This window comes from Rhinopithecus bieti, unplaced genomic scaffold, assembly GCF_001698545.2.
Source record: "Rhinopithecus bieti isolate Rb0 unplaced genomic scaffold, ASM169854v2 scaffold_13317, whole genome shotgun sequence".
In the NCBI taxonomy this organism is placed as follows: Eukaryota; Metazoa; Chordata; class Mammalia; order Primates; family Cercopithecidae; genus Rhinopithecus; species Rhinopithecus bieti.
Window position 1 is genome coordinate 73,227 of NW_016807516.1, and position 11,566 is coordinate 84,792.

An 11,566-nucleotide genomic window follows, 5' to 3' on the forward strand; every position below is an offset into this window, starting at 1 on the left:
TAAATTTTTCAAAAATTATTTGATGAGAAGAATGAGAGGGACTAAGTAACCCTTCACACAAATCCATTTTTTACCTCACGCATTTGTATCTCCCTCCCACTTTGCTGTGAAGCTTCCCACCAGGGATTCTCGCCTGTGATCCCTGACTCCTGCTAGGAAGCCTCACTCCCAGCTACAGACCCTTTCAGGGAACACAGAACTCAGGCTGCTGACACAAATTAGGATAATAGGGAGACCCCAGGCACAGAGTCCTCCTCTCCCCTTCAACTTTCATAGATTATTCCCAACTTGGATAACACCCCACACATTTTCACCCCTGCTGTGACCATAACATCAGGAGACACAAAGCCCTAAGGATGTGGGTCCCCAGTAGTCAAAGTCACAGCACAGAGAACAGCACCACACAGGGGCAGGGGTGCAAGGCCTGAGTCCAGGTGGATGTTTAAGATTCAGCTCTGGACCCCCAACCAGGGCCATTGGCAGGATCCAGGTCTCCACTAGTTTGTCTCTTCATCTTTAGAGCAGAAGTAGTTGTGATACCATTCTTGTTAGGAAATTTGGGAGGACTGACACTGTTATTTATGTATGGCCCCTGGAAAATGACTGCCATGGTATAATTTGTTAAGTGCAGGTGGTTTGACCATCTGGCTGAATCACATCTTCTATAAAACTATGATGTGCTCAGTAGGTGTAGACAGGCACGTAGCTCTGAGATCCTCCTTAGGGACAGTCTCATCACAGTGCTCTCTCCCTATTGTCACCATCAGCACCTCACTCATGGTCAAGGTTTTCTCTGTGTAGGGTTAGGTGGCTGTATATTCCTTCTTAAACCATGGGTGGCTTCAGCTGATGTTGCTACTGAAGTTGGTCCTTACTGATAACATCTTTTAAGCTCAATCTGTACATATATGTTTTTGTATGTATGCCAAAATTCTCTCTCTCTCTCTCTCTCTCTCTCTCTCTCACACACACACACACACACACACACACACACACACACACACACATACAGAAGGAATTTCAATGTTGTGCTCTGCTGGGATGACTCAATGGGCGAATTATCCGGGACTCACATTTCCCCTATTCATTTCCAGTGTTGATTATAAACATAGCTAGTATTATTACATTCAGAAACCTGTCTTCTGTAACATCAAGGTGAAATCTACTAAACCTATAAAATGTGTGTGCTTTTTCCACATCATTTATTTTAATTGAAAGACATAGGCAAGTTTGGTGGTGGCATTAGAAAGAAAAAAAGATTAATATGAGAGAAATTGAAGAATTCTAGGTGGGTGCTAATTTTTCCTGTGCAGGTCCCATGACTGGGTTGTCCTGAGGGTGGGTGGAGGAGGAGGGTTCTCAGTTCTACCCCTGTGTCATCAGACCTTCTGCTCCTTCTGTCTTCCCGACTCATGGGATCCTGCTTTTTCCTCTTGGAGATTTGGAAACATCTCCTTTCGTCTGCATGAGACACATTGTCTGGGAGACCAGTCTCCTGAAGTTCTCCTAGCTGAGTGCTCAGGTTCAGTCACTTCGGTGGGGCATTTATAGATAATCTATCCACAGACAACACCTTCAGCATGGACCAGCAAACACAACTCAGCGCTCCTTCTTTTTTTGTCTCCCAGAGATATTAGAGTCTGAGGTCAACTCTCCAGGGCCAGAGGAGCCTTCTGGGCACTACAATGCACTGAGCCCTTCTGCATCTATTTCTGAGGCTCCTTAGGGATTCCAGCTGTGTTTATTTGGCAGATTTAGGTAATGACACTTGCCAAGGACTTGATCTGGGGGCCTCAGCCTAAGCCCAGAGGAGCTGGAGGCTGCTGAATGCTGGGGGAAGGCTCCAATCAGACACATAGGCAAAAGCAGAAGCCACCTCCTTGTTCCTCCCAGAATGCCCCTCTCCACGTCACTTAATGAAGGGAACATGTTTAGTTGGTTAATTGCTTGGCTAGATAATTAGATTAAATCTATATTTTCTATGTAATGCTAAATGTTTGTACATTAAACAACATTTATCTTCTACAGGCTATATTTTACATACAACATATACAGAGAAAAGCACCCTAAACAAAGTTACAGTTTAATGAAGGATTTAAAATTTACTGCCAAAGGAAAAAAATTGCATCAAAAGTTCTACCCTGGTGTACTAATTTTTTAAAAAATGAAAATTACTCTTCATGTAACTGTTCTCTGAAGTAATATATGTGTTGAATAAAATATTTGTTGTATATTCATGTTTATTTGCATGAGATTCATATATTTAAATGTTTGAAAATTACACTCTGAGCCTTTTGAAGGTTATTTAGGAAATGCCCCAGAAGATCCTTCTACCCAAGCTTTTTACACTGCTGTGCCTGAGGAGTGAACCTTTTCAGCTCAGGGATTTTTTTTTTTTTTTTTTTTGGATCCTGGAGTGACCTCCAAGAGGCAGTAAAACTTTTTGTTGCTGACCCTGTGTTATCCTAGAACACCCTCCATTGTGACAGTGAGCTGTAGATGAATGTTTGGAGTCATTGGATAATTACTAGAAAATGAGTCATAAAATGGGATGAGAATATGAGACATTGTAGAAACTGGGAACATAAATGGCTGCAGGTCTGAGAATGTAACATGACATTATTGGGGAGAGGCAGAAATTTCTAGAAGGACACTGAGAATGGGAGTTCAGCGTGTGGGAAATCCAGGAGAGTCCACTCAGGGCTCCAGTAATCGGATTTGTGTCCTGAAGGGGCAGTCACCCAGCTGAATCACAGTCAGGCTGACACCGACCCAGATCCCTGTGACCAGGACTCTCGGCAATGACACAGAGGTGACCTGCAGAGCAGTCATCTTAGAATGGGAGGAGGAAGAGCGCCCATGTGGAGCATGTGAACAGAGGAAGAGGTGCAGGTGCTGGCCTCTGAGCCTCGTCTTCACCTGAGGGGGGGCAGGTGGAGGGCAGGTGCCCAGACAATAGTGGGCAGTGGCCGCTCGTGTAACTCCTTGAACTTCTTTTCCTTTCTTTCCCCTCTGGGATGAGAAGGCCATCACAAGGGTATTTTTTCCCTTGTTTCCTGAGACTGCCTGAATTTGAGATTGATGTTTTGTAAATGGGAGTGGCTGTGTCTTGACCTGGTTGCTGTTGAAGGAATATTGGAAAGGTCATGAAGCCAGAAATGTAACTTTCTGGAATGGAAATAGCCTGGCCTGTATCCCTTCCCATGTCCCAGCATCCACAGGACAGCACTCATCATGAGTTAAGGATGCAGGTGTGGGGCACAGTGACGCACACCCTGGGCCACTTAGGCAAACCTTCTGTTGTTTTCCTCTCCTGTCAGGACCACAAATCACCCAGCATATGACTAATCCCAGCTGCAGCTCCAGGGACAGGCCATGCATTATCCAACCAATGTGACAGTCCACTCCCAGTCACTACGATGGTGTCAGAGGAGACAGTGTGCGTGATCTGGACAAGTTGTCCTGAAGGCCAGGATTCCTGATCAAGTAGGTCAGGGACCCCAGATCTTAATCATTTTGGAGGATTTGTATCCAAATGTGATTCCCAGGATGGCAGAGGTATTTTGTTCCCATGGGAATTCTGCCAGGGGACAGGAAAGTGATAGCAATCCTGACCCTCAGTCTGAAGCCAGAAGTGGTCAAGGATGCCAAGTTGATGAAAGAGAATCAGGCTGAGACCCCTGAAGGTCCCCACTCCAGTCCTAGGTCACAAATTCAGGGTTTCTCTGCAGCCATTGGCGCTAGTTTCCATGGTAACCCTTAACTTCTCTGCTGTCCCCTGTGCGGGAGAAGGTGACCTCAGGATCTGGGCATATCAAGAGCTTCACACAGGGAGATTCACTTGCACAGGTTGAGGAGTTTCTGCTCCCTGATGTCCCACAGATTCCACCACACCGCTAAGATTGTTGAAAAGCTCCAATGGGGTAGGAGAGAAGAGAACACAAGTCAGTGTTTGTGAGCTCAGGAAAATCCACCCATGGGGGTCCTCATGTTCCTGAGTGGAATGAGCTGGAGGGAAGCCACTTTCATGAGACCTACTCCCCTCAACTTCGTAGGCGCTCACTCACCATTTTCCCACCAATGGTGAAGCCTCCGTGACACCCTCTCACAGCCCACAAAGATGTTTTCTGGCCCCAGTTTCATAGTTCCCCCCATACCCAAACCCTTTCTATTCTGACAATTTAACAGGTAAAAGAACCTGCAAGTGAATCAGGCCAGCTCTATGCCTGGCATTTCTCCCAGGCCTATGACCTCCATGGCATTTCACACACAAGTGCCTTGTCCCAGGGCACAGGGAGCATCAGGCAGCTCTGACTACAGGTACATGGGGTGGGAAGGGGAGGTCTCTTCTTCAATTCCTTGAAGAACAGAGTTCATGCTATAGGCGACTGTTCACCTGCTGGCTCGGTGTTTGGGCTCTGAGCAAGATTTGCTCTAGGGAAGGCTTTTTTTTTTCTTCTTTCTCTCAAGAGAAAAGATGAGCTTCACAGGCTTTAGTATCAGCATGTGTAGACAAGCAGGCAACATCTCAACGTCATCAGAAGGTTTATGTTTTTGTTTTTACTTTTACTGAGACTTCAGAAACATTGAATGGGAAATTGAGAGTAGAATTGTTTTAAACCAGAGGATGCTTCCAAGTAGATTTTATACATATGAGACATGTCTTAAAATTGAAAATTGTCACAGAACAAGACCCTAAACAGGCTGAGGTTTTTGTCGCACTTCCTCATCTGCCTGTGTTACTGTGTGAATGCCAGAGTCTGACAGTAATAATCAGCCTCATCCTCAGACTGGAGGTTGGAGATGGTGAGGTAGCGCTCAGCCCCGGAGCTGGATGCCGGAGAAGCGATCAGGATCCCGTCCCCCTTTGCTATGGCTGCCATCACTGTAAGCTTCATACAAGTACGAGGGGCCTTCTCTGGCTGCTGCTGATGGCCATGGATGGTGTAGCTGCTGTGCCCACTGCCTCAGAGTGCAGGTGAGCTTGACCGAGGCTCCCAGGGAGGCAGAGCAGAGGGCGACTGAGTTCAGGCACCTGCTGGAGACCCTGAAAAAAGAGACGCTCATTATGGCCTGAAGGAAGGACAAGAGGGAACAACATTTCTGGTATGAGTTTGGGAGGTGGTGGCAGCGAGCTGGGGCATGAGGATGCTGAGGGTCCTCCTGACCTGTGCAGTGAAGGAGGAGAGTGAGGAGGAGGAGGAGTGGGGTCCAGGCCATGGTGCAGACTCCCCAGGGCTCTGCTGAGGCAGCCACACTGCAGGTCTCTCTTATCCACCCTCCAGCATCAAAAGAGAGGGACGGGTCCTGCATGCAAATGTGCTCCTCTTCCCCTGCCCAATCATATGTCTCCCTAAGCCTACCTGCAGCCTCTGTGGCTGGGTGTCATTTCTGGGAGGGGTGACCGCAGGGACCCAGAGAAGACCCAGCTGCTGGCCCCAGTCAGTCCTGAGTACAGACCAAGGTCAGGTGTTTCCTTTCTTGGCTTCGAGCCCCACAGAGCCCTCAGTGACCGGCTGCACAGCTCTCCCTGCTGCCCAGGCCAAAGCCCATTATGTCTGTGACCAGATACCAGGGGGTCCTGACAGAGGCTTCTGTCCCTACCAGCGCCTGACCACTGCCGATTTCCTGTCCGAGGGCAGGGTGAGACCCCTCCTCATGGCAGCCTCCTACTTCATTAAAATTTAGGTGTCCCTGAGATCTCAGGTGTCTGGCCATGTGATCCTGATATCCCATGTTCATGTTTGTGCCCAGGATCAGCCAAAAGCTCGTTCACGTCCTGTTTCCCCATCTGGGTCTCTCACTGTGCTAAGGACCACTGTGGTGTAGCCTGTAGTATACTCAGCCTCATCCTCACGCTGGGCCCCTGAGGGGTCAGGGCAGCTTTTCTCCCAGGAGGGAGCCTGAGACTCAAGCGGGCATCCAGGGGTGTTTGTTATCTGAGTTATACACCAGTGTCCTGAGGGCTTGGTCAGGATCCAGTATGGATCCAGTGTGGTTAGTGACCTTTGGTGACAGCCATGGTGCAGGAGCCACACATGAGAATGACTGTCTCTCTTTGGGACACAATCAGTGAGGGCTCCTGAGTCACCACAGCCTGAGAACTGAACAAAGAAACAAGAACAGATACATGTTAGGAATGAGGAAGAGAAGCAGAGGGATCCCTCCAAAGGCCTGTCTGAAATCTCCATGAACCCGGGCAGAGAGTGAGGAGAAAGCGGAAGTGGAGGAGAAGCATCCAGGCCATGGTGTGGACTTTCCAAAGATCCCCAGGACCCTCAGCCACTGCTGGACTCTTGGACTGTTCCTCTAACTCTTCATCAGCTCCCTGGGTGAAGATGTGTGATTGGATGAGGCATTACGCAAATATGGTTCTTTACCAAAACCACCAGCTCCATGGGTTCTGAGTGCTCAGCCAGGGAGCAGTCGCTTTGTCGGGGAAGCTGGGCTGTTGGGAGCTCTGAATTTGCCTTTGATAGAAAGCACCTGTCCTAACCCCCAACTCAGGCCAGTGAGTATGGGCCCAGGAGCCATAAATGAGAGCCCTGGGAGTTCATTTCCGGCCTTGCTCACCTCTGAGAAGATCCACAGCGCCCCCTGCTGGGATGAGGTGACTATTGTTTGTACCTCTCTATGGTAAATAATTCCTCTAATGCTTGAATTTTAATTTCACTGTTACCTGTTCCAGAGTCCCTCCAAACTATTGTTTCTAATTCCATGTATTGCATTTTTCAGTTCTCTAATTTTAATTTGGTTTGTTTTTATGACTTCTTTTTCTTTTCTGGGATTTGCTTCTCTTCCACTTGTTTCAAGAATGTTCCTTGTGACCCAAGTTAACCTATGGGTCACATAGGTAACATACCTGCACATGTACCCCTGAGCCTAAAACAAAACTTCAAAAAACAATGTCTAAAATTGCTCACTGAAGGGACTGTGTAATTGCTGCTTAAGTAATCTCAGTTACATAACGTCAGCTCCTAAATTGTTTCAGTACTGGTGTCTGTCAATTGTTTTTTCTTGTTTAAGTTGTGCTCTTCTGGTTCTTTGCATGGAAAGTTAATTTTTTACTGCATCCTAGGTATTCCGGATATCATGTTATAAGACTTTCTAGAGTTTTGTCAATAGATCTGAAATAGTACTTGCTTTTGTTTTATTGGGTTTTTTCCTTTTTTTTTTTTTTTTTTTTTTTTTAACTATGTCAGTATCAGGAGAAATGAGATACATTTCCCTTTGTATGTATTTAATTTCAGATTCAAATATTGGAAATGAATTACCCTATAGCCTGCTTTCCATCTGCTGAAATATTTCTGAAGCCTCATATCCCTGTCATCCTCTACCTTAGTCTTTTCCATTGAAGTTCACCAAATATGCCACAGTGTTACCTACCACTTAAGTAGGAGGAAGTGCACCTTTAATCCAAAATGACTGCCATGGTTGATAGAAAAAGTGCTTGTGGTGATCCACTGGGGGCCTGAAGAACAAACGACCTGAGTCTACAGTAGTTGGAAACCAGCCTTCAAAAACAAAAAATGTGCGTCGGAAGCACAGGACTGAGGCTTGATCCAAGGTGTTAAAGTCTAGCTTCCCACCTGTATTTGTCCCTGTACTGACGTTGCAGATGCCACCTATCATGTAAAACTGGGCCTCATTTTTGTTCTGCCCCCATTATAATCAGGGTGGCTTTTTCTTTATGCAGGGAACCCAGGGGTCCCAGGACCTGATTGCTTGTGTCCACCATTGACCCCAAAGACAGTCACAGATGTTATGTTGGACCCAGCTGTCACGAGATGCCCAGATGACAGCCCCAATTTTGGAGCCATAGGTGAATGTCACTGTCCCTCTAGGAGGTGTGGACAGTGAAAGTTCCTGTGTCACCACAACCTGGGAAGTGACTCCTGAACCCAGAGAAAGAAAAAAGATATCATCAGGACAGAAGACAAAACCCTAGATAATATAGACACCTAGTAGTTTCTAACTAATTTTTTTTAACTATTAAAAAAATCGTTGAGCAAATAAAGAAAAAACATACAAATATCTACCTTCTTAATTTGTGAGTTAAAAACAAAATAAAATATGATTTCAATGTTCTCTGTTTCTTTGGACTATAGTCACTATCCAAATTCTCATCCAGAAACATGAGAGTCAGCCTAGAAGCATCTATATCGTTCATGCACAAAGTCCAAGCCCTCTTCATGTCTAATGTATCCTGTGACATAAAGACATCACAAAGCTGCTTTCTGCTCTTCATCTCCACTCTAACTAACCTAGACCCATGCACCACCATCTCGCCAGGATGGCACCAGCACCGCCAGCCTCTTTCCCTGTCCCGGATCTTCTCCATTTCATTCTCATTGCAGCTGGAGAGTCACTGACCAAAGGCCCATGTGAGCTTGTCCCTGCCACCTCACAGTCCTTCAGTGACTCTGTGTGCCTTTCTCAGGGGTCATCGTGCTGATCTGCCTCAGCCTGCCTCTCAAGCTCACAGTCTCCCTTCAAGGAGCTCCTCCTGGCCCTTTCCCTGATCCAGTGACCTTAGGCTCAGGTCAAAGTCACTTTTCTCATTGACTGGAATGACCAATGTCTCCCCTGTAGATTCTCACCTCTGATGAGATGTTCCAACCCTCCCCCTCCACCTGTCTCACTCCTGCCCATTCTGAAAGTCTCACATGAGACTCCACTCCTGTGGATTAGGCCTGTTTGGCCAACTTCCCACCAACCCTCACTCCCACACCCACAGGGACCCTCCCCCACATGGGTCTCCTGTTCTTTATCTCTTCCCTCTCAGCTCCTGTTCACTGGCCGATGACAGCATGCAAAGACAGAGTCATCAAGGCACAGTTGTTAAAGCTTTGGTTGTTGTTTTTAGTTAGGAAAATATTTATAATTCTGCCAGATGAAAACTCACTCATACAACATCTTGGGCCTCTAAAGCTTGGCCACACCAAAACCCTCCTACTCAGAACAGCCCACAGCACCATCTGCTGGGCCCACAGCCACAATCCTTCCAGGGCCTGTGATCCACCTGCAGAACGTGGGTGCTGAGCACCTTCGATCACCCTGATTAGGGGTCCTGGAATATTGGGCCACACAGAAACAGAAGACACCCTTCTATCTTCTCCAGGAGGGACTTCATAGGTGCCTTGGGATTGCTTGATTTGGAAGAAGAAGGGTTCTTGAAGTGATAAGAAAGATTTCACAACAAACGTAAGTTACTTAAACAGAACGGCTCATTCGACTCTTTGGGAAGAGGTTAAGGCTTGAGGTAAAAGGCACTTGAACCTAAATGTGCACCCAAACCACTGGCTCTTTAGAAGCTGACAATGTGCCACGAAAAGGACAGAGGAACCCAGGTGGGAAGAGGACATTCCCCACTAGAGTCCACCTCACCCTTCATGCACAACTTTCTCAAACACCTCAGAATTCCCAACGTGGTGCACTTTTGGGGTCACCTTTTCTGACAGCTGCCCACCTTGCCCATATATTTAGGCCTGAATAGTGGCCAGCAGAAGGCTATTTTGGGGGTGGAGCTTGCATTTTTGGTCAAGTTCTCATGTACCCCAGCCTTCTCCAGCCTCCAGGGCTTTGCACCTGCTGTTCCCTCTGCCTGTGATGTCCCCACCACCCCCCCATCCCAGCTCAGCTCACTCCACTGCTCCTCTCCATAGGTTTTATTTTCATTTCTTTGTTTTCACGTAGAAATCAACAAATATACATATTACACATTCGTATTTCCCCTGTGTAGGTTGTTGATTTCTTTCATTTGGGTTAGTTTGTTGTGGTGGCGGTTATTGCCCGTTTGCAAATGTTTCCGATGAATCCTCGGTGATACCTTTTCACAGGGTAACTATGATTTCCTATTGTGTTACCACTCTGATAAGTTGTCCACAAATTTCTTCCCTATGTGTTTATTAATATTTATTAGTCTGACATTTTCTGTAATTTTACAGTTTATTTAAACATAAACCCCTACTTTTGGTTTAAAAACTATCATATACGTACTTTTAGAATCCAATAATTATTTATCTCTTCAATTCTTTTTAAATTATACTTTGTTTTCATAGCAGTTTTAGGTGTAAAGAAAAAACTGAGCAGTAGGTACAGAGCTCCCATACATTCCCCCCATCCCACCCTTCCAGAGACCCCTTGTTTTCACATAATGCATCCATTTGTACACTTGATAAAATTGTGTAATCCAGTATTAATAGATAAATGCTGATAATTTATCATTAACCATGGCTTCTAGTTTACGTTGAGGCTTACTCTGTGCTGCACAGTCCTATGGGTTCTGCCTCCTGAGGCCCAGGCTGGTCTCAAACTCCTGACCTCAAGGGATCTGCCCACCTTGGCCTCCCAAAGAGCTGGAATTACAGGCATGAGCCACTGCTCCCAGCCAATTTTTAAATCTCTAATCAAATAATTTTTGTCCCTGAAAACATGACGATAAAGTATATAATAGCAATCTAAAAGTTGAACTGAAAAAAAAGTTAGAACACTTTGAGATCTACTGGTTTGAAGAAAATTAGGTGTTGGTTGAAGATGTGACAACAAAAGTCATCTCCTGACCTAGGCTTCATCAGAGCCACCAGCAGGGTGAAGGTACTAGGCTGGGAGAGTGGAGAAAGGGTTTTTTTCTCACTTCCCTGGGGGTCTGGAGCACTGTGTAAGCATTAGTGCTGTCATGCCATATCTTACAATAATAGTCAGCCTCATCCTCAGGCTGCAGCCCAGAGATGTGCAGAATCCCTAAGTTAGTTGAGGCATCTTTGGATCCAGAGAAGCGGCCAGGGACTCCAGAGCCCTGGTGCTTACTTGACTCTGAGTAGTAGCTCAGGAGATACCGGGGATTGCTCCCTGGCTTCTGCTGGTACCAGTATACAATTTTTCCACCAACACTGATGTCACTGCTCAGGGTGCAGGTGAGTCTGGCAGATGCTCCCAGGGATGCAGAGAGGGAGGGTGGCTAAGTCAGCACGGGCTGGGAGAGGGAACCTGCAAACACAGACACACTTTAATGATGGAGCTGTTAAGTGTTAAACTCCTTGGGGCTCAAACCAGAGATGCTGACACAGGCTGGGGGCTGCCCGCAGCCCCAGAAAACTGGCTCACCTGTGCAGTGGGAGAGAAGCACAAGGAGAAGAGATGTCCAGGCCATGGTGGACCCAGTTGACATGCCAGTCTCAGCTCTGTCACCTGAGGCTGCTTTTATCTTCTTCACTGGCCTGACAGAGGAGGGGCTGTTCCCACACATTTGTTTGTCTTCCTGGTGACCTCGGCCCCACCCCGAGAAGCAACTGCAGTCTGAGCTTGCTTCAGTCCACGGAAAGGACTAACGTGTAAGCCTCAGAGTTGGCCCCATGGGAAGGACCAGGGAGGAAGCAGCTGCTGGGACCTTCCACAGTTCTGTGGGCAGAAGACGCTGCCCTGGGGAGTCTGGTGGGTGGCACAGCTGTGGGTTCCCTCTGTGCAGACCCTAAGACAGACCCACAGTGCCCCCTGCTGCTCACTGGTTAGACTGCAGTCTCTCAGTGGGAATCATGTGAGTGGAGTCACCTGAGAGCCTGGTCCC

General features: G+C 46.9%; 1 pseudogene; it reads right to left on the reverse strand.

The window, feature by feature from the left end:
- Nucleotides 1-8,952: 8,952 nt before the first annotated feature.
- LOC108536052 (immunoglobulin omega chain-like) lies at nucleotides 8,953-11,152 on the reverse strand (annotated as a pseudogene).
- Between the last annotated feature and the right edge of the window lie 414 nt (nucleotides 11,153-11,566).